At 34.8% G+C, this 23312-nt stretch overlaps 1 pseudogene; it reads left to right on the forward strand.

The window, feature by feature from the left end:
- Positions 1-1779: 1779 nt before the first annotated feature.
- LOC101054346 (serum response factor-binding protein 1 pseudogene) lies at positions 1780-3047 on the forward strand (annotated as a pseudogene).
- The last annotated feature ends 20265 nt before the right edge of the window (positions 3048-23312 follow it).

Genomic DNA, 23312 nt, shown 5'->3' on the forward strand with positions numbered 1-23312 from the left:
TAATCTTTTTACTCAAACCCTTCAACTTATATACAGCTTTCTCTCCTTCAGGTTTTAAGCTTAATGCATCATCTTAATTCATCTTTGGGCATCTATTTCTGCTACATGCTGCTCCTTTCTCCTTTATCTTACATCTCAATCACCCAGAATATGCTGTATTTCAAGAAATCACTAGTCTGTGTCAGGCATTGTTATTAGCAAAACGATACAGCCCTTCCTATAGAAAAGCTCCTGCCTTCACCATATTTGCATTAATAGCTCTGATTAGTCCACTTAAAACCATTGTTCCTGTCATGCAGAACTCTATTGGCAAGCCACACAACATCCAGCCAGTAGGTTAGCAACTCCTTAGATTCAAGGCACACACGTTGATTCAATCGACTTTGGACTGAATGGTAAGATTTGTCTTCAACTTTTCTCATGGGAAATAGACACAGCCCAAATGGAAAAACCCTGTATCTTCCTGCCCAAGCAAATAATTCGATAATAAACAACAGCTTCCACTAAAATAGAATGAAATGGTTGTTTTAATACATAATAAAGAGTATGTGTTATTTTCCTTTAGCTTTCTTTTAAAAATGCATCCTGGCTCAAGTCTGTAATCCTAGCACTTTGGGAGGCCGAGGTGGGTGGATCACGAGGTCAAGAGATTGAGACCATCCTGGTCAACATGGTGAAACCCCACCTCTACTAAAAATACAAAAAAATTAGCTGGGCATGGTGGCGCGTGCCTGTAATCCCAGCTACTCAGGAGGCTGAGGCAGGAGAATTGCCTGAGCCCAGGAGGCGGAGGTTGCGGTGAGCCGGGATCGCGCCATTGCACTCCAGCCTGGGTAACAAGAGCGAAACTCCGTCTCAAAAAACAACAACAACGACAACAACAAAAATGCATCCTAACATTGCTTCTGTCTGGTAGAGGACCCTTGGATCCCCTCTTGCTCCCACCCAGGCCCCGGCCACGTGGAAAATACCTAACCTCACCACGTGGATATCCTTTGTCTCACACTGCCCAGCGTCCTAGCCCCAAGTACAAACGACCCTGGGTGACTCAGCAACTTTCTGCCCAGCAACCGATCAGACCAATCACCGACCACCTTATCAGCCCTTCGCTGACTTCCCGCCTGACGGTCAAACTGACCAATCACCATCTGTCACATCAGCTCCTTCACTCCCCGGTTCCCCCACCTCTATAAAAATCACGGAACAAAGAAAACCGGTGCGAGACTGCTGACCCTCCCCTGCTGTACGGGTCCAGTCAGTCCGCCCGGGGATTTTCCAATAAAGCCTGAACATCCTGTCCATTCGGCTCTATCTGGCTCAATTGGCTTAATTCCTGGGGCCTCAGCAAACAAGTGGTCCAGGCAGGCCGGACAGCTTCAGTTTGTTTTTCTAGAGTATCCTGCATAAATGGACACAAACAACATTCATTTTGCTATGGGGACTGGGGAGTTGCAAACGATGTCTTCATTGCATGCCCAGATATTTCCACATGCTCAACCTGCCACTTAGCTTCCAGTAAAACACGTTTCTTTGTTCATAACTAGGAGAGCTCTCATTTCACAGCTCTGCAGTGACATGATGGCATACTTAATAGAAGTAAAAGGTTCATATGAAACTGTAATATAAATATTATTCACGTATTGGAATCTTGTAAGCAGTATTAATATTTTTCCTGTGAAGCTCTTAAATTCTTATATTCTGTAAAGCACAATTTAAGCATTCACAGATTGGATTTATTTGTGGCAAGAGTATATTTTACCTGATATTCCTCCGTCTAAGATGGGTCAGCCGGAAACTCTGAACCTCAATAAGGAGGTCGTGAAAATGAGAAAAGAAATGAAGAGAATTTGAGTTTCGGTTATCTGAAAACCTGTCAGGAGTGTTGGCAGACTGAAGTCAAAAAAGGGTACTGAAGATGCACTGTTAAAAAACCAAAGGCAGGCACAAGGATTGCTTGAGGAAATCCATGCCAAGAAGGAATTGAAACCTGATCTGCTCTTGGTGATATCAGCTTCGAAAAAATCTGCAAAAAGCCAGATTCTACTGCAACTGAAAGAGCAATTGCCAGACTAGCAGCACATCCTCTTCTGAAGAAAAAGATAGATGTGTTAAAAGCTGCTGTCCAAGCCTTTAAAGACGCAAGACAAAATGTTGCTGAAGTTGAGTCATCAAATAATGCTTCAGGGGACAATCATTCTAAGAATACGTTGTATTCAAATGATAATGGCAGTAATTTACAGCATGAAGGAACTATTATCAGTGAGCAAAAAGTGAAAGAAACCGAAACACTGGCAAAGAAACCAATATATAATTCAAAGGAAAAAAACAGGCTGGAACATGGACCTAACGCAGCGAGTGTTCCAAATTCTCCATCGATGTCTTCAGAAAAGGATTCTGTAGTTTCCATTGAGTCCCGGAAGACAAAGACGCTTGCTAACCCCAAACTGAAAACACTAAGACAAACAAACAAACAAACAACGGATCTGATAGCTCACTCTGTGGTAACAGTGATGGCAGAGAAGAATTATGTGAAGAGGAGGAATATTTTGATGATGATAGCACAAAAGAAAAGTTTTACAGTCTTCCCCGTACGAAGATAGTGATAATGGTGATGATTTCTTCACTGGGAAACTCAGACGGACACGAAAGAAGGAAAGTAGCTGTGATTCTTCAGTTAAGGAACAAAAAAGACTCAAAAATAAAATGTTACTTAAAGAAGATACAGGTGAAACTCATGGGGTTACAAGAAATGACAAAACCAAGCCAAGTACAAAAACCAGAAAGTTAGAATCAGTGTTCTATTAGGATCTAAAAGCTCTAGAAGAAATTATGAAGATCAGGCTCCAAAAACCAGATAACTGTATTTTCCACAGAATCAAACTCAGATCAAGAATCAATTTAATAAGAAGCTACAAAGAAGACCTGAAAATACAAAATAGCAACTGCAGCTTCCTCTTCACCCTTCTTGGGAAGCAAACAGAAGGCAAAAAGAACAGCAATCTAACATTGCTGTGTTTCAAGAGAAAAAAATTACCTTTGATGAATAATTAGTGTCTCTTTCTGTAAACTTTCCCATCTATTTTTTTTTTCTTTTTTAATACAGGGTCTCACTCTGTTGCCCAGGCTAGAGTACAATAGTGCAGTCACAGCTCACTGGAGCCTCCAACTCCTGGGCTCAAGTGGTCCTCTCACCTCACCTCTGCCTTCCAATGGGCTGGGACTACAGGTGCATGCACCACCATGTCCCGCTTTCTCACCCCATGCCATGTAGCTGTTACTTAAACTTTTATTTGAATAAGTTTCTTAGGGGGAATTATAGAATGTTTTTGTAATTCCTTTTTTTAAAGTAAATTCAAGTTATATTTACCTAAGCTTTTCACAAATCTAATATGTACTTAAATTGATTTTAAATAATATCCATCAGTTTCTCCTATGAAGTAATTTGGGGACTATAGTGGTCTCATATTTTCTTTTTAGTGTTTATCATGAAGTGTGCTTCATTGCTTTAGCTCTGTTTCCTTAAAAATAAAGGTCAATGTCTGTTTAAAATAATAATGGAAACATAGGAAATCATAGCTATTTAAACCAGATCACCATTGTTAAAAATCATTCTTGTTAGCAAGCAAACTAAAACAGTAAATTACATTATGGATGTACAGATAATTAAATGAATACTAATCTTATAATAGTTCTAAGTACTTGTGATCATGTACTTTTAGATTCTAAAATAGTTGTCTAGGACAATTTGGGGATTCTTAATTATATCTTAGCTACTTAAGCAAAATTTTTAAATGTAGCAATACAACCAATAATTTATCTTTCACTGCATATAAATATTTCCATTAAATCATAAAAAGAGTATATTTTACCTATAAGAGATTGAGAAATATTTGTGTGTGTGTGTGTGTGTGTGTGTGTGTGTGTGTGTGTGTGTGTGTATTTTATTATATTTCCCTTGAGGCTAATAGTCAAGGCAAAGTTCTAAAACCGAATCTGCCAAAATGGGATTGTATGGGTTAGCAATTTATTTGGGTGAACACTTCTGCAAGATGAGGTGGAGGAAGCAGGAATAGACAGAGAGCTTTCAGCCACAATATTTGTAAACTTTATGAAGGAGGAAAGAAAATAAAGAGGGTTAGGTAAAATGAGTTTCATACAGTAGCACAATTCTTAATGCATTTTTGCAGACCAATGGAGAGTTATCAAGCCAAAATTTTCCTCCATTTCAAGCAGGAACATGCCTGCGGGGCACCTCCCTATGCTTTGCCATTGCCTGAAAACAGCTATGAGAAGGGGATTTTTGGAATATAGGTAATGATGGATAAGAAGAGGAACCCCAGGAGCTGTCAGTCAACTGTGATAGTCACTAGGGGAGATGTGCATGCAGCAGTCTCACGGCAGCTACAGGCCCTGACCTCTCATTTCATATTAAAGCAAAATATCACTTTATTATGAAGACCATAGGGCTCCCTAGTTGCTATAAACCAGTTGCTATGGTCTGAGTGTGTCCCTCAAAATTCATGTGTTGGAAAATTAATCCCCTATGCAACAGTGGGAGGAGCTGAAATCCTTTGCGAAGTGGTTATGTCATGATGGTGGCACCCCCATGAATGAATTAGTGTCTCTACAAAAAGGCTTGACAGAGGAAGCTTGGTCCCTATTCCTACCTTCCAAACCTTCCTTCATGAGAAGATACAGTACTTTTTCCCTCCAGTGCATGCAGCAACAAACTGCTGTCTTAGACTCAGACACTGAACTGCAGGTGACTTCATCTTGGATTTCCAGCCTGCAGAACTGTGAGAAACATTTCTGTTCTTTATAAATGACAAGGTAGCAAATATTTTGTAATAGTACCACAAACAAATTGATGCAACAATTGTGAGGAAATAATTTCTGTAACAATTAACATAACATAATGCATCATTTTATAGGTTAAATTGTCTGTGAAGTAATTTTATTTGGAGGTTCTACTAATCTGCCTGTCCATGATAATTAAAGATGTTGAGTATATTTTTTTAAAGCATCTATTGGCCATTTAAATATCTTCTTTGAATAAATGTCTGTTCAAATCCTTTGCCCATTCTCTAATCAGATTATGTGTGTTTTGCTATTAAATTGTAGACATTTCTTATATATTTTGAAAATTAACCCATTACCAGATACATGGATTGCAAATATTTTCTCTGGTTTTATAGATTGCCTTTTGATTCTGTTGATTTTATCCTTAGCTGTGCAGAAGTTTGCTTGGCTTTTGTTTTTCTTGTTTGTTTTTAGTCTGATATAGTCCAACTTGCCTATTTTTTGCTTCTGTTTCCTGTGCTTTTAGTGTCATATCCAAAAAGTCATTGCAAATAGTAATATCAAAAATATATTACTGAGGATTTTGATTTTCAAAAAAACCAAAAGATAAATGGTGATGATGTGAGGAAATTGGAACCCCTGTACACTGTCCATTGAGAATGTATGAGGATACAACAACTATGAAAACAGTATGGCGGTTCCTCCAAAAGCTAAAAACAGAATTACCATATGATTCAGCAAGCTCATTTCTGGATATATCCAAAACAATTAAAATCAGGATCTTGTAGAAACACCTGCACTCCGATGTTTATAGACTCATTTTTCATAGTAGTCAAGATACAGAAATGACTCATGTCTAAGCACATTGACAGATAAATGGATAAAGAAACTGAGGTATGTACATACAACAGAATATGTTTCAGTCTTTAGAAGAAATTCTTACCGTTTGTGACAACATTGATGAACCTGGGGGGATTTTATGTTTAGTGAAAAAAGCCAGTCAGAGAAGGACAAATATTGTATTATTCCACTTATATGGGGTATCTGTAATAGTCAAACTCACAGAAGCGGAGAATACTATCATAGTTGCCAAAGGCTGCATTATGGGGTACTGAAAATTTTTGCAAGGATTATGAACTTTGTTATGAAAGACAGATGCATTTTAGAGAGCTACTGTTCAATATGGTGCCGACAGTTAATACTATAATATTGCGTATGTCAAAATTTGTTGAGGAGATCTCATATTCAGTCTTCTTAGCACATACATACACGCACAAAGGGTTAAAATAAATTTCAGGGGCTCTTGCATATGTTTATGTGAATCATATTCAAGTGAATGTGGTGACAGTATCGAGGGTATTTGCATATGTTTGAACTCATTGAATTATACACATTAAACATGTGCAGGTCTCTTTATAGAAATGACACTTCAAATAGCTGTTAATAAAGTGTTCCTTACTATCACTGAAAGTGCATTAACTGAAAATACAAACATTAGAAAATATATTAATGGCATGCAGTCATTAGTTGGTATAATTTCTTAGGGTGATAACATTTCTCTCCTTAAATTCAGTACATAAGAATTGAAGAGCAGCCTCAGTTAGATAATGTTCACCTTATTTTGTTATATTTTATATATGTGTTAAAAAACATAATTAAAATTTAAAGAATCTTAGAATATTTTCTCAATTATTGACAGAATTAGAGATATATATTTTTTTTTCTGATAGATTATTTTCAGCCATTGCTCAAACTATCCCAGAGATCGAGGGAGGTCTCAATAACTTATGAAGCATCATTATGTATTAGATAAACTATGGTTAAAATGCCAGCTCTTCAATTTTTCCTTTATTTAAAAAGGGTTTCAGGAACACATTGTTGTGACAGCCCTCTTTTTTTTTGCAAAGAATAGAATCTGCCAACCTTATTCTCAAATTTTAAACCAGAATTCTATCCAAAAGCCACTTATAAAGTCATTTATTATGGGTTTCTCTTATCTCATTCTAAATGCCACAGTGTAGTTTAGAGTCTAGGGTTTCCATCAAGACATTTTCATTAAGCCTATACTAAAATGCGGTTTTCTCACTGAATTTTATTCAGCAAGTTTGTAAATCTCAAGTGCATAGCTTTCTGCAAGTTATTAATCAAAAATAAACTTTATATATGTGAATATGTCTACAGGATATAATTATATACTCTAAATTCTAAATTCCTGAAATCAAATACCAGTTTTATTATTAAGTGAATTGCCTAGTTTCCCTTGGTAGGGACATTTGTATATTTCTAAACTGAACATTTCATTTTGTTATGTGTATCAGTTAAGATGACCTATAACATACTGAAGAAATAAATAACTTTCAAATCTAAAACTAATTCAGTCTCTATAATAGGTTTGCAAGGAGACTTAGTCATTTAGGAAGACAGCCAATGGAAGCTATATTCATGTCAATATAGCTCATAAGGGACCATGGGAAGGCCTTGAAAAAATTCCTTCTATTCAAATGACATTGGTCAAAACAAGTAAGGGGCTTCATCCACCTTTAAGCAGGGTGAAATACTGCCATCTTATTATTTCTATAGCAGGAGAAAAACAAAAGTATTTGAGAGCAGCCTAGTAGTTATATAATTGATAACATTTTTATTCATAATAGTGCCAGTAATACAACTCAGATGTATATTATTTTTCCATTTAAACTATCGTATATCCATTGATTGATCATTGTTAGTATACTTATTCAACCAAGTATATAGCACATAATTCTGGTTAGATATTTTCTATGTGTGCATCAGAATCTCATGAGATGTTGTCAAATGTTATAACAAAATTTAAGCTCAAAGCCCATGCATGACATTTAATCTATTTCTGAAGAATGCCATTATGAAACTTAGGAAATATAGTAATCCCTCTTATCCACAGAGGATACATTCCAAGCCCCCCAGGGGATGCCTGAAACACTAAGTAGTTCAAACCTTCTATATACTGTAATATATCCTTTTTTTTCCTAAACAAACATAGCTATGGCAGCGTTTAATTTATAAATTAGACACAATAAGACGTTAACAACAATGAAAATCATAAAACAGAACAATTTAAATTTACTGTAATAAAAGTAGATGAATGCAGTCTCTTTTACTGCCTCTCATAATATCTTCTTGTTACTTTCGCTCCTATTTTTAGACCTCAGTTGAATGCTAGTAACCGAAACCAGGGAGAACAGCCATGCACCAAAGGTTGCAGGGAAAGGAATTAAACATGCTTTCTTTATTCTGAAGTTTTCAAAATCCTAATAATCGAGTAACTTTTCTATTCTTTCCCTGTGTAACTTCAGGCAAATTATTCAACCTCTCTGTATCCAAGATTCAGGGACACAACAGGAATGATAAAACTTCTCTATTAGCTGGTTGATGTGAGGATTAAATTAGACAATGCATGTAAATTCCTTAAACTGATCCCACACAGAATGTGTTAACCAATACTCGGGATGAAGTGAATAATATCATACATATTATTATGCAAACTCCTCTTTTGCATATAAGTACAGACATAGCTTCAGGTAAATACATACAAACTAACTTATCTTTTATCTTAAAATTTTTCCATCATAAGAATATAAAAACTACTCTACCGATTCCCTGTTGAAGACCTTGATGTTTAGTTTTGATTCTTTTGCCACCATAAATCATGCTGTGGAACATTCTTATATATCCAGCATGACATATCAATGCCATTAATTCTGTAGAATAGATTCTTTTTAAAAATATTTTAACTTTTATTTTAGGTTAAAGGGTGGATTCTTAATCTAGATGCTGAGACTAGCACATACGTGTACTTTTGTGCTATGAAAATATCAAGATTTTATTTTCTCCAAGTGTAGTAACTTAAAGTTGCACTAAAATATACGATTTTCCAAGTTCATTAAAATTCCCTAAGAAATACTATATACTATAATGGTAAAAAATTATGTATAACATTTATATTTATGAACATTACAATTTTGCCAGAAAGCCCAGCACCTAGAATGTATAATTTCACAGTATATTTTAGTTAAAATATTATAATTATGCCAATTGAGGGATATATAATATTAGTAATAAACACTGAAATTATGAATATACTGCTTCTGATATTATTGGGACTAACAAAAACAAACTTGGTTGAATGTTATAAAACAGGTTATAAATTAAAACATTCTTATTAGCTATTACCCACTACATATTTTTCAAAATTTTGTTACGGATTTAACTCATTTGCTAGATTAATGCAATCATCTCATTCAAGATGATAAAATTATTTTTCCCTCTTATTTTATATTTTTCTATATCTATGGCAAACACCTTAAACCAAAATTTAAAGTGAGTATATTATAAAATAATTAGTATAAAATAATAGCTATTCAAAAGACATATATTTCTATTTTCTAAAGATATATTTCTAATTTCTAAAGGTACATTCAGTATATTTTTAAAAGGTTAATTCTTTTTCAATCAAGGCTGTATTGTAGAGAAACATAGACCCAGATATCTATGAAACACATGCAGTATTTCTTAAAGTATATATAGTTATTAATGTACTATTCCACAGAAATACTACTACTAAAAATTCTTAACAGTGGTGAATTCTGGAGGAAAATACTAAAAATTTTAAAGAGATAAATTTATATGTCTGAAAATGAATGACATATTTATTTTACTTCAATCATATGGCACACAACAAAACTTTCTGGACAAAGTAAACACATAAATTTCATAAGGATGTATAACAGAATAAATGGTTAAATGCTGAAATTTTACATTTTATAGAATGTACTTACTGTCATCATGCTAGTTTACATACATATAAGCAGTCAAAGTGTACATGGTTAGCTCTATGGGAAAAAGTAAAATTGTCAACATTTTCTTTTTGACTTTTGCATTTCTTTTTCAGTCAAATACTTTCAGCTGTTCTGATGATTATCAGAACATTTAGAAAAGTACTCAAATACTATCACTAAGTACTCAGCTCCAAACTCTAGTCTTTTTTTTTTTTCACCAGCAAGTAGGAATAGTTCCCTTTCCAATAATTGTGGACGGTATCAGAAGAGAGCTCATCCAAGCAACTTGTTTAGGGGAACATCATAAACTGAGTAATCCTGCTGAGTCAGTACTTGACATTCATTTCTAAGATTTGATGTTATGGGACTGTCATCAGCCTCCACAGGAGATATTTATGCATATCATCTGGCAGAAAGTGATGTATTGGAGGAAATACTTCAAATAACGAAACCAGAAAAATAAAGAAAAATTACAAAAGAGCCTGAAGAAGAGGAAGTAGTGAAACTATTCTGTGGTCAGAAATGTGAGTCAATGTTTCAGCACTTTTTGTTCTGCTATAACGAAATATTTGAGACTGTGTAATTTTATAAAGAATAGAGGTTTATCTTTTATAGTTCTAGGAGCTGGGAAGTCCAAGATCAAATCACTGGAATATGTGGTATCTGGTTAAGTCCCTGGTCTCCACTTCTGAGATGATGTCTTGCTGCATCTTGCAGAGAGGAGGAACACAGTTTCTCAAATGACAGTAGAGGGGAAGAACCAAGAAAGACAAATCACTTCTAAATATCCTTTTATTGTAAAGGCATTAAACACACTCTTGAGGTAGAAACTCTTCTGGCCTCATTACCTCTTAAAAGTCCCACCTCTCAGCCAGGCGCAGTGGCTCACGTCTGTCATCCCAACACTTTGGGAGGCAGAGGTGGGTGGATCACAAGGTCAGGAGATTGAGACCATCCTCCCAACGTGGTGAAACCTCCTCTATACCACTAGTACAAAAATTAGCTGGGCCTGGTGGCGTGTGCCTGTAATCCCAGTTACTCAGGAAGCTAAGGCAGGAGAATCTCTTGAACCAGGGAGTCGGAGGTTGCAGTGAGCCAAGATTGCACCACTGCACTCCAGCCTGGTGACAGCATGAGACTCCGCCTCAAAGAAAAAAAGAAAAAGAAAAAGAAAAGTGGCACCTCTCAATACCATTGCATTCGGAATTAAATTTAGAAAGGAGATTTGCAGAGGAAAAATATTTAAACGATAGCAGGTGGGTACTTGAAAATATCATAGGAATAGTAATCCTGTTTCAAGGTCTGAGATGTGGCTCTGCCAGGTCTGCGATGTGGTTCTGCTACTTGTGCAATTTTTGAAACAAAATTAAATTTTCTGTAACAGTGTTCTGTTGTAATAACGGAGGTGTGTCAGAGTCTCAGACCTTTGAAGACAGTTTGAATTGGTGGTATAAGTCTTTGTCTATAAAATCAAACTCTTTGGAATCTCTGGTCACTCATAGTTAATTACAAATAGTGATAAAAGTGGAGACAAGATGTTGATGCTGTGAAGAAAGATAATTATTCATATTACAGATTCTTTGTGCCAAAATGATAGTTTAAACTACTATGCAGTTGGATTAATGGAGTGGCAAAAGCTAAAGATAATCAAGACTCTTTGCGACTTTGTTTTATGGCATCACACTAAATATGAAAATTAGATTATTGATCACTGAACTCTAATAATAGTGCTTCCTAGTACTAACAAAGGGCATCAAAATCATAAAAATTGCATTTAGGTGCCATGGAATGATGAACATAAAGGGCTAACATTGTAAAGGCAGGGATTACTCAAAGCCTGTGAGGAGTCTTCAGCTCAGGTTTTTCTATCTTGAAATGAACAGAGCATAGGATAACACAGAATATAAAGCAGAAATTCTCCTGGGAAATCAACTAAGTCAAACCCATTAGTTCGTTCAATTGGCCCTATTTTCCTACATAAATCATTTGTAATATCACCAGACACATTCTGCATAAGAGAATCTTGACCAGAAATAAAAGAGCTGCAGTAGCTCTCAGTATGTCCAAAGTTAACATTTTCTGGGCATGTAGATTATGGACATACTCTTATGATGAAAATTGACTTTTTAACACAGCTATTTTGTATCATATTCTGTGCTAAAAAAAAAAAAAAAACTTACCATTTTTTCCTTCTCATTGGTTATGTGTGTACAACGGCATTTTCTTAATGATAGAATAAATTATAAAATTGATCTAATGAGAACATCTAATCCTTGCTTCTACAGAAATCTACTCCACCAAATCTCCAAGACAAAAAGAGTGGGCCTACAGGATTTAAGAAGGCATTCCGTTTAAGAGAAAATACAATTTTTCTAAGTGAGTTATTTTTCAGTGCAAGATATCTTTGAAAGCATTATCAGTTCACCTTTCTATAAACTGTTAGATGTAACATTAAAGAAATGTCTGAAAATAAAGCTGTTAAACTACACAGACATAATAGTTCAACATTTCTTAAGGCATAGTATAGATTGAATCCTAAAAACACAGAAGACCTCATCTCAAACCTTCTAAAGAAAATATGGGCATCTTTCATAATTTAGGCATAGCACTTGTCAGCTACTAGACATAAATTACCTCATTGCATTGGATTTCCTAAAGGAGTTAACACTTGAGAGAGAACCCTCAATTAGCCATTGGACCAGCTTTTCTGTACCTAAGAAAAATCAGACAGCAAAACATTGAAAAAGCTATGTTTATAAACTAAAAAAAAAAAAAAAAGAAAGAAAAAAATCTCTACTTTGCCTTAAAAATAAAATGTAATAAGCTATCCCTGAAATTTAAGAAGATAAATTACATGGATAATATTGCTCCATCACAAGTAACTGCATTGCACTGATTCTTGGCAAGGAGAAGAGTAGACTAGATATATTCAGGGAAGACACTACTTGAGAAAAGACATTTTAAATCTCTAGACTTTGCTAATCCTATACAATCTTAATATCATTTACTGATCATTTTCATAAGAGGTGTTTCCTGCATAAACTCTGGTAACAAGATTCAATCACTTCATAGTTAATTTATATTAAAGACCAAGAAAATGTATTAGAATAATGTCATTGCCTCCTATAGGTGAAAAGACTGAGACCTGAAGGTATCACATTTTAATGTGACGATGCTTTTGAAAAACAGAATTATTTGTAGCTTTCTGACTTCTAGATATGCAATAGCAAAAACATCACGTTTCTAAAAGCATGTTGGAAATTTTGTTTTAAGTTAGAAATCAGCTAAACAGAATCAAGCTTTATTATGGCATCAATATTTTGGATGCATCATAGATCTTGAAGCTTTAATGCTTTTACTTTAGATTAACTCGACATCAGGTTTTTGTTTTCTATTTGTCTATCTATATATCTACATGTTTATTTTTATGTGTGTATATATATAATATATGTATACATAGATGGACAGACTTATTACGAGGTTTACATAACTGTGGCAGCTTATTAAACAAGGAAGAGGTCCACAGGGCAGGCAGTAAGAAAAGGAAGATCAGGAGTATATTAAAACTCCATAGGCATGAGCTGACACCCGTTTCCCACAGGCAGCAACCAAGAAGGAAGATCCAGAGGAAAGAGAACAACGCATATCCAGCAGCTCTTCTCATGCCCACTTCCAGAAAATTACTAAAACTAATTTTAAAGGCTTTATAATGTTTTAATTTAGTCAAATCCAAAAATGATTTCCTTTTATTTAACTCAAGTAAAGTGATTATAGACTTTAATCTTTTTTTTTTTTTTTTTTTTTTTTTTTTTTTTTTGAGGCGGAGTTTCGCCCTTGTTACCCAGGCTGGAGTGCAATGGCGCGATCTCGGCTCACCACCACCTCTGCCTCCTGGGTTCCGGCAATTCTCCTGCCTCAGCCTCCTGAGTAGCTGGGATTACAGGCACGCACCACCATGCCCAGCTAATGTTTTGTATTTTTGGTAGAGACGGGGTTTCACCATGTTGACCAGGATGGTCTCGATCTCTTGACCTCGTGATCCACCCACCTCAGCCTCCCAAAGTGCTGGGATTACAGGCTTGAGCCACCGCGCCCGGCGACTTTAATCTTATCTGCACAATTATTTCACAGTAGTGCTAGAATTTGTGCGAGCCTGAATTGAGTTGTCGAGATAGTTTTTCTGGTCTACAGACTGTTGACGGTGTTCTGGACTGAAAAAAAATAATTATATCTGGAGACTTAACACAACATATTGGTGTAGGCTTTTTGTTTTACCTCTCCATGGAATATCTACATGTGGTATCTTATCCTCTTGGTATTCTAAGTGGTCTTCACTTCAGTTCAATAGCTATGGCCTCCTTACAACATGGGAGGTGAGTTGAGTGTCTTGAAAGGAAAGTGGAAAGTACTGGTCCTATTAAGTCCTTGGCTTGACATGTTAACTCTATCACATTCTTTTAATCAACATGGTTCTCAAGGTCAGTCCAAATTCAAGGTGAAGAGAATAGACTCGGCTTCTTTAGAGAGAGAGAGCATGCATATAAAGGGATTGAGGGAAGCACTGGAATCCATATTTGTAGGAAACCCATTATACCTTCTGTCTTAAACAAGTTAAAACAGTCCCACATGCAAAATACACGTCTTCTTTCTCAATAACCCAGTACTTCATCCAACTGCAATATAATGATGTACACCATATCTGGATACAGATGAGTCCCTCTGGGAATGTTTATTCTTTTTCTGGAAACCTGTAAAGTCAAGTCCATGTTACCTTTTCCATATACAAGCAATGTATAATGGTGACACAGAGTCAGGAAAATTGCTATAGATACTCCTTTTCACAACAGGCTGAAAAGCCAGGCTCATTGCAATTAGTGGCCGGTAGTAATTCTGAAATCCAGCAAGGATTTTCAGGAACCCCTACTCCAAAGACAAGGAATGTTCCTTGATTAGGGTATATATCTGCCATCTGAGACTAGTTCTCTAAAAAAATCCTTGCGGCATTTTTATTTCATCTTCTAAAGTATCTTCCATTTACAAAATAAATACATCATGTTTGCAGCTGAGTAGTTTGCTCAACCTGCTTTGTGTCCACAGATATTTGGGAGCCCAGAAGCCTCTTTACATTTTAACTTCTCCATTTATTTTAGTAGAAGCTGATAGTGCTTTTGACAATACGGTTCCCTCAAATCTTTGTGAAACTGCTGTAAAACAGACTGTCATCCTTTCCATTAGAAAAAGTTCTTCTGAAAAGAACTTAAATATTTCTGAAGTGTTCGTAAAGGGTTGTACAGCAGTACTATTGATTTTATTTTGACTTTATCAGCATCCTAGATTTTACCTTTCCTCTGGGGCTATTTCTTACTTCTAGGGACTTTTGCCAGCTTAACCTGCTAGGAATGATAAATAGTTTCCAACCTATAAATTTTTTGATTAGAAATATTTTCTCTAATTTTGCTTAATAAATGGAATGAGTTTCCATTTATGTATTTTATATATTTCTATTTATATATTTTTATTTATATATTTTTAAGTATATATTTTCTATTTATATATTTTCCATTAATATATACTTTTTAAAGCTCCAATTGGCTTCGTCATATTGCTTTGCCATAGCAATAAAAAATTCTATCAGGAAATCTTCTTGGACTGAGCTACAAATTCATCACGTACATTTTAAAAAGCATTCCATGCTACCACTGTTGATGGAGTTGTCAAAATTCTGCCGCTATGGTATATGCCTTGGCATTTCTTCAGCCTCCAGTAACGATCTTCTCAATAATCTTCCAGACTTCCCTAACATTCTCATAATTGGCCTTCCAACCTCTCGATTCTAAAGCCAAGCTCATATGTTTTTGATTTTGTCATAAAAAACCGTTATTAATAAGTATCAACTACTGTTTCATGTAGTTATTCTTGTGAAACAAACCAACCCAAAACTTGACTACTAGCTGAATTTGTTCTTATGACTGTTTGTGACTAGTGGCCGAGCTGATCAGGAAGGACTACAAATGTTTTGTTCACAGGACTGACACCACAGTGCTGACTGCTGGCTGAGATCTCTTGAGTATCCCTCATGTACCCTCTCTCTCCATATACTCTTTTATCTTTCAGGGCTTCCCTAAATGTTCTCAATGCCAATGAATATCCTGGACTTCATTACAGTATGTGACTAGGTCCCAAGCAAGAAAGCTAAAGTTGGCAGTCCTCTTAAAGCCTGCGCTCAGAAATCTAAGAAGGTCATGTCTACCGTGTTGTACATGTCAGTACAAATTACTGAGTCAGCCTATATTTATTCATTGTGAGTGAAGATAGACTCTACCTCTTGATGAGAAAATTCGCATGCATTAACAGTAACGGAAAAATTTTTGGTACCTAAATTTTCAAAAAGTCATAGATTACCTTTATTCTTCTTTCTGAGTATGTATAGTATACAGACCATTTCTCCACATCTCCAGCAATTGAAGTATTTTATTCATTTTGACTATGTGTGTTTGTTTATATATCTGTTAGTTTCTTTATCCACTCATATAACCAACCATTTAATTATCAAGTGCTAAGTAATTTATTTTGTTTTAAATGTTTCAAATATGTTCCTCCATTTTGCTCTTCTTTGAATTCATTTTTTTAAAATCATTTGCTTGTTCTCTTACTCAAGGAATGTGGCATCTGTTATTCTTCCAGCATCATCCTTATGATGCAATTTTCCCCATTGCTTTTCAGAATTGTTCCAGAAATGCACAAATAAAAATTTGATCAGTTATCACTTTAGTGTATTTTACTAGGTTTCTGAACCTAAATTAAAACTTATTTGTGTTTCAAAGAAAGGGTCATTATGAAAAATAGTTCCAGATGGCTTTTTTACTTTTATTTCCCACCTAGAAATCCCTTAACACTACATGCCAGTCCTCCCAAAAAAACCACTTTTCATTTTGTATGAATCAAAATCCCCATTACTCCTTGACAACTTATCATCCACAGAATCTTCTGTAAAATTCTTCTCCTTTAAACGTGTTGACCCTTTAAATTAAAGCTTACTTTTTCTAAGTTGGAGATGGTTATTTCCTGATCTCAATCTCCTGGCAGACACAGACAAACATCTTCTAATCTTACATGTCAAATTGGATATGTCACTATCAAAGCATTTATCATGCTGTACAGTGACTTTTAATTTACCCTTTTTCCTCCCTGTATTTAAATACTTAAGTTTCATAGGGTCACACATAGAACACTACTTAAGAAACCATTATACACATAGGAGGCATTCCATAAATGTTGCCTAATAAATATTTTACCAACTTCATTAAATGTCCATAAAACATTAAAAACATATTTTATATCAAATAAGCATTTATTATATTAGTTATGATTCTTTGTGTACATTTTAATAAAAATATATTATCAATATATGAAGACTATGCAATCTATGAAAGAAATTACAGTAAAATCATCCAAACAGAACATGTCAGCATAAGGCTTTATGTAAAAGTTTAACTTCCTTTGCAAAGAAGCTAAATATGAATATCTTCCAATGAAAATTTTACCTTCGCCTGCTAGTAACAATACTACAGGAGTATTCCTGTTGTATAAATTCTACATTTGAATTGAAGAAATAAAGAGTCACTTTGTTTTCAGGATCTTGTTTCTGGTTTTTAAGCAGCTGCTATTGAGCTCACTGGACTGTGAAATGCAGTAAATGTCTGCATTTCACTGCCAACCTATTCATCTGTGCAGTAGAAAAAGTGGTGTGCTAATTTCTTGATAGCCTAACTGCTTTGTCAAAAAGTAGAAAGCACTGCAAAATTTATATTACAAAACAAACGTGTTTAACACTGATCTTCTGCTAGAGAAACAAATTTGTTTTCACAAATATTTATGTTTCAACACGTCTCAAAAGGAAAAGTAGCTATTTCCAAAGGACTAGGGGAAGCACAAAGGTTATAATATTCTCTTTCCATTTGTCTTTTGTCATATCTTTAAAGTAAATCTTGATTACAGGCCATTAGTGCTCTGGGATTGCATCTTACACTTGGCTGTGTGAGACTGCAATTAACCCATGACCCTTGTCAGTGAAGGAATAATAAGAAATACTGTGCATTTTAGAAAACAAAATCTTTCAAAATTGGAAAACTGGCACACCATTACATGGGAAAGCAACAAAAAGAAATACTGAAAGAGAGAGGAAAAACTAGGAGGAAATAGAAAAGAAACCAAGGAATGTAACAGAATACCGAGAATTGAAATTGGGACAGAAGTCGGAGCTGGGAGTAATTTTCTGAATTGTTTTAAAATTGCACAGGTGCCACTGCGAAGTACATACAGCTTTTAACGTAGGCTGGGAGAAAATTACAAAAGGAAGGGACTAGACTGGCACAATCAATAAAGTAATAAACATGCACAAATCTTGAATTTAAAAGAAAAGAGACAATCTAGGTAACACTTTGAGGGCAAAACGACTTTGATAAATCAATATTTTTGTTTGAAATTAAAATAAAAGTAAGAGTATAATTCATGTATTTACTAGTACATTTTCCAAGGTGTGGGCATTTTCTGGAAATTGTTCTATTGTTGAAAATATATATTTTTTTATTTAGTTGAATAAAAGAATGAAACTTATCTAAAATGTTTATTGTTTAAAAAATTCTAACATCACTTCTAAATCTATACTACTTTTTAGCCAGAGTTATTAAGATATTCAACATATTATTTATTCCCAAGCCTAATTAGATCATGCTATGAATGTCTTAAAGAGAGCAACCTCTACAGATCCTTTTGAAAAAGGAAATGTGGGGGGAAAAAAAAAACACACAAAACAAAACCTTGTACATTTGTGCCATAGAACCAAGATTTGCAGTTGTCAATCTTATATAACAACATGAAAAATATATAGATAATATCTGTTACTTAAAAATATCACAAAAATGATTTAAGAACTTTTTTTAACTTTTAAGTTTGAGGGTACAAGTACAGGTTTGTGACATAGATAAACATTTGTCAGGAAGGTTGATTATACATTTTATTTCATCACCCAGGTATTAAGCATAGTACCCATTAGCTTTTCTTCCTAATCCTCTCTCTCCTCACAGCCTCCATTCTCTGAAAGGCCCCAGTATATGTTGTTTCCCTCTATGTGTGCATGTGTCATTTCTTTGCGGCACTAATCACAATAGGAAAGCCATAAAATCAACCTAAATGCCCATCAGCGACAGTCTGAATAAAGAAAATATGTTACATATACACCAAGGAATACTATGCAGCCATAAAAAAGAATGAGATCATGTCCTTTGCAGGGACATGAATGAAGCTGGAGACCATTATCCTTAGCAAACTAATCTGGAAACAAAACAGTAAATACTGTATGCTCTCACTTACTCACAAGCTTTAAGAAGTTTTCCACTGCTGCTGAAACCTACCAACATGGTATAGCCATTAATACTGTCAACTTACAAGATTAATCCTGTGAATTTCTCGTGGCCAAGAATGAATTAGATTCATTAACCAGCCAAATCTTACAATAGTACTGTGGTTAGGACTTCAGAACCTGGCAGGAGAAAGTTAACGGATATAGTCACATTGAAAGCTATGTATTCTTATAACCCAGTAATATTCCAACTAAAGAGTATACAAGAAACATATGAAAAGACGATTATAAATGCAGATTCCCAGGTATCTTCTCTTGTCTCCCTGATTCTATAGGTGTCTAGTGGGACCCTGGAATCTGCTATATAAAACACCTCAATTGATTTCCAGGGAGTCATCTAAACATACCTAAAAATAGAAAAGGTACAGTAAAAATACATTATGAAAGATTTACAAAGATTTACAAGATCTAGGAATCACAGTAGAAAAAATGCTAACAGTTCTTTGCTTTCTATTCATTTTTAATTACAACTTTTAATGTTCCTAAAAGGTCTGCAACTTGTCATTTCCATGGATATGTCCTCTCTGCAGGACAGTGGATGTCTTTTTGTGCCCAAACCTGTTCTCTGACTTGAATAAACCATCTGATACCAAGACATTGCAATTTGTTTGGTTTTGAACAGGGTCAGTGAATTGAGTAATAATATGTTTTTCATTATAGTTTTGTTTCTGAAGAATATTTCATATGCATAACTGTTAAATCAAAGAAAAAATTCTTTAAAGAAATAATGATGAGATTCCATGCTGTTGTTTACATTCTCAAATACGATTATCATTTTATATTCAGTGCCTTTATGATGCTGCAGCTATGTGCCCCTTGGTGACAGGTATATTGAGAAATGCATCATCATGTAGTCATTGTATGAAGATAGCATAGAATGTTGTATTAGTCAGTTGTTACATTGCTATAATGAGACTAGGTACTTTATAAGGAAAAGTGGTTTAATTGGCTTATGGTTCCACAGGCTGTATAAGAAGCATGGAGATTTCTGCTTCCTGGGAGGCCTCAGGAAACTTGTGTTCATGGCAGAAGGCAAAACGAATGCAGGGGCATCTGACACGGTCAGAGCAGGAGCAAGAGGGGCAGGAGGAGGTACTATACACCGGATTTCATGAGAAAACTGTAATATACAGTACCAAGGGGTGATGGTGTGAAACCATGTGGAACCACCTCCTGATTCAATTACCTCCCACCAGGCCCCATGTTCAATATGAGGGATTACAATTAACCATGATATTTCATTGGGAACACACATCCAGACCAGGTCAAGGGTGGTTACACAAACCTACTGGCATAGCCCACTACACACCTGGCTATATCATATCTTCTTTTGCTCCTAGGTTACAAATATGTACAGCATGTTACTATACTGAACACTGTTGGAAATTATAATGCAATAGTAAGTATTTGTGTATCTAAATATACCTAAAAATAGAAAAGGTACAGTAAAAATTATGAACCATCTACAAAATGGTAAACCTGTCTAGAGCATGTACCTCTAATGGCTCTTGCAGGATTTCTCTGGGTGAATTACTGAGTGAGAGGTGACTAAATGTGAAGGCCTAGGACATTACTCTCCACTACTGTAGACTTTATTAACACTATATGCTTTGGCAACACTACATTTATTTTAAAAAGTATTTGTTTAATATCAAATTAACTTTTGCTTATTGTAGCTTTTTAAAACTTTATAAACTTAATTTTTGACCCTTTGTCTCTTTTGTAATAACATAGCATAAAACACACATTGTATATACAACTGTATAAAAATGTTTTCTTTACATCCTTATTCTATCAGCATTTTTCTGTTTTTAATTTTTTTTTTTGTACTTTTCAAATGCTTTTTTAAAGGCTAAGACACAAGTATACACATTATCTTAGGCCTACAAAGGGTCAGGATCATCAATATAACTGCTTTCACTTTTGCATCCTACCCCAGTGAAAAGTCTTCAGAGGCAATAAGAAGCTTGGAGCTGTTATCTTCCATGATAAAAATGCCTTCTTGTGAAATACTTTCTGAGTGATTGCCTGAGGCTGTTTTACAGTTCACTTTTTAAAAATATTTAAATAGAAAGAGTATACTCTAAAATAGTGATTAAAATTACCCTATAACAAATATATAAATAGGTAAAATGTTTATTATCATAGCAAGTATTCTATACTATACATAATTGTATGTGCTATACTTTCATACAACGTGTGCACCAGCATCACCACATGACTAATGTGTTGCACTGTGACATTACAATGACCAGGGTGTCACTAGGCAATAGACATTTTTCAGCACCATTTTAATCTTATGAAACCACTGTAGTAAATGTGCCTCACTGTTGGCTGAAACATCATGTGGTGCGTAACTGTAAATGTAATGCAACTGTATGCAAACAGAAATAAAGGGCAGTCTTTTACTAGGGTGTTTTTACTTCCAAAGTTATTCAGGGCCGGTGGAATTGTGGAGTAAGAAGAGAGAGTGAAGGGGAAAAGGAAAAACTGCTTATGAAAGAAAAGTGATTAAAGAACAGTCACAGAGGAAAAACAGCAGAAGGGAACAGAGAGTAAGTTCTCTAGTCAGAGTCAGCAACTGTGCTCCAGGACAGTAATACTGAATCTTACTTTGGTTTTTATTTTATTTTCTAAACTGAGAGACACTGATAAACTTTATAGTTCACGTATTGCTTTGTCCAGTAGACATGAATATAATGGCTTTAATCATGAAAGACTGTTCATTGTTTTATGACTTCACAGGCTTTGCACATCTACCAACATCATCCCTTTCTAAATTTCACTCTTTCATATGAATCTCTAATGCAAAGATCATATTCATCATAGTCAAAGGACATGACTGTGGCATGCTACTTTTTCAGTCAATCTTCAGGGCCCATCCTATGATAAGTTTGCATGAAGGTATCACCTAAGTCACTGTGGTAAATTATGGAATACTTTTGAGAATAATGGTAGGACAAAAGACCCATATTTCTTATTAATGCAATTTACTGTATCTTTTCAGCTTGATCACAAACGCTTACTGAAAGTTCAGCAATGACTAAGATATATCTTATTTTGTCTATTTTATTTATGTCATTTTATCATGTCAGATTTCTTATTAAGAGGCATAACAAGTCCGAAGCTTTCAAAGAAGTGGTAGGAAACCCTATCTCAAATCAAGGCAATGTTAAAAGAGTGCTGAAATATTCTGAAGTATAAATAAGTGAAACACATGTGAGTCTGTGAAAAAAATGTGGAAACATTAGATTAATTCTATATGTAAAGTATACATTATAATTATACCCTGATGGAGATCAGATACCTTGTACTACCACGTGGTACCAGACCAGTCCTTATCTGTTGAGTTTATCATCAAGATCTTCCAAAACAGTGTTTGCATATACAAAAACCAGATTATAGACAGAAAACCTTGATGTCCTAATTTTTTAATGGGAGATGTATGTAAATATAAAAAATAAAGATCCTTTACAACAAACAAACAAACAAACAACAACAACAAAAAAACAGCAGTGCTTTATTTTCCAAAGCCGTATAGATGGGTCAGTATCCCTAAAACTCATCTTTCTCCTTCTTTCCATCTAATGCTGATGTTACAGATTGCCTGAGAATCTAGACAAGTGTTTCTTGGTCCCTATCTGTGCTCAGATTCTGGGCTTTGAATACACTTTTGCATGGCTAAAGTAAAATAAGAAAAAATATAATGAGTTTGTCATAAAGTCAAATTCATTCAATTTATAAAACCACTCACTGTTGTGACATTATGATCTTCCAATCTTTTTCTTTCAAGATGGAGGCTAATTTTAAGATAGCTTTCTGTTCTTGCTGCTGTTCATGTGTTTCTTTTGAGATTTGGCATGCTTCTTCTAGGTAAAAGTGAAAAATAGTTATTGTATGTCACATTCCAAAAACTTTTAAAAATATATATACTGATCTAATAAATTAGACCATTCCAGCAGAATTAGTCTTCTCCATTCTTCTTCTTAAGGAAATGAAAGACAGTGACTGGCGATCTCTTACACATAATTATTTATTTATTTTTCTTTATTAAACAATTTGTTGCGAGTTTGGGGAAAAAAGTGGATTCTTTCATCTCACTTATCTTTGTGACATTTTGTGAACTAATTTAAATTAACTTATATTCGATTTGATGTCAAAACACTCTGGTTCTTTTAAAATGTCAAATTTTAAAATGCTGACATTTTCCTGGAAAGAGCAAGGACCTGAATAAGTTAATTAGGAAGAAACTGGTCACACAGAGATTCTAGTGTAAAACA

Source organism: Saimiri boliviensis, chromosome 1, assembly GCF_048565385.1.
Source record: "Saimiri boliviensis isolate mSaiBol1 chromosome 1, mSaiBol1.pri, whole genome shotgun sequence".
In the NCBI taxonomy this organism is placed as follows: Eukaryota; Metazoa; Chordata; class Mammalia; order Primates; family Cebidae; genus Saimiri; species Saimiri boliviensis.